Here is a 1,750-nt window from a genome sequence, read left to right on the forward strand (position 1 = left end):
GCGCGCGCGTATATATATATATATATATATATATATATATATATATATATATTTAATCTTTCTTATCACACAAGTGCTATATCATGCCGTCTACAATTCATTATGTTTCCCCAACATTTGAACTTATTTCAATTGATATTTGGTTTGATCATTACGCTTTACAAGAATATAAAATAAATCAATTGAAGTTTTAGAAATTTGAAATTCAAATATTTATGATTTTCAAATACAACTTGCACATAATGATATCAAGACAAAACCTACTCTACTGATTTAATAACAGGAACTTTGACTTTTTTTTTTGTCCAACTTAGACCCTTCACTTTGTATGCTTTCTCTGATCGTATATAAGGAGGGCTTAAAATGGGCTTGATTTTATTCGATGTTCTTCTGAATATTGTATCATGTGTTTTGACTAACATTATCTCAGTAATGTTTTCACTCTCAACGTAGTTAATAAATGCGATAAGGATAAAAAAGAGCACTTAAGCTATTTTAGGGATGATAATTTTAGCCCATATAAGTGAAACGAAACTATTTTTTCCATATTAAATTAATAAATAACTCATATTTTCTTAAATGGAAAAATATGAACTTCAACTTGTTTAAGTTCATACAAATATAGACAAAATGGGTAAACATCAGAATCTATATATATATCGATATATCAATCTCTTTATCATAATTGCACTATTCATTTTTAAAAATAAATATAAAAAATTGGAGGGTGGGGTTATTGAAATAACATGTTTCTTATTTTTGTTACTTATTTTAAATGTTATTATGATGTAGTTAACAGAATCTGTTACAGTTGATATGAAGGTAGTTAGGTTTTCCTTGTTTTTTAATTATTGGTATTTTAAACAATTTAAAATTTTACATATTAAAACTCCAACTTGCAATTTTATGTGTACATATAGATGGTTTATTCAATTTTACCATTGTTGACTATTTTTTTTTATTTTAAAAGTAGATGATTTATCTTTTTTTAATTGAAAAATGACATTTTGTGAATGATTAATTTATTAAGATGACAATTACTTATCCTCAAATAATTCAAGTGATAAAATAACAAACAAGACAACTAATTTTTTCTTCCCATAGCTAGTTAGAAGGTTATAAAAAAAATAGTATTGTTCGATAATTATCTACCATGCCCCAATTACATAACAATTCAAGGGTATAATTGAGAAGAAGCTTTTTATAGAGCTATAATCCAAACACAAGATGAGGTGGGAAAAAATAAACCAAACACTTGATAAAAATAAATCATGCATTACGAATCACTGCACTACTAATCCCTGGTTATTAATCTTTGCACCAAACGACTCCTAAGTGGGATACTGTTGGGATATATACTATTAACCACATGTTGAGATATAATATTTATTATAAAATAAATATTTTCTCAATTTTAATAGATCATATATTCGTTTATGGTGTCTGTTTACTTATATAGTAGATGATTTAGTGTGTAGAGTTTTAACTTATGCACAGAGGATTAAATCATCGATTCTTATGAGCATAAAGTTTTTTGTTCATAATCTAGGATGGAAATTGGACATGCCATTAGGTACGATTGTAGCACAACATTATACGTAATTTATCATGATTATGGAAATGGTATAGTTTCAACTTCTTGAACTAATATATTTTGTATTTATTGAACGGGGCCGAGTAGATATAGTTGTTTTAGACTAACGAACAAATACATATTCTCTAAACTATTAAATGTACTTATATTCTTAGT

Source organism: Solanum pennellii, chromosome 9, assembly GCF_001406875.1.
Source record: "Solanum pennellii chromosome 9, SPENNV200".
Classification (NCBI taxonomy): domain Eukaryota; kingdom Viridiplantae; phylum Streptophyta; class Magnoliopsida; order Solanales; family Solanaceae; genus Solanum; species Solanum pennellii.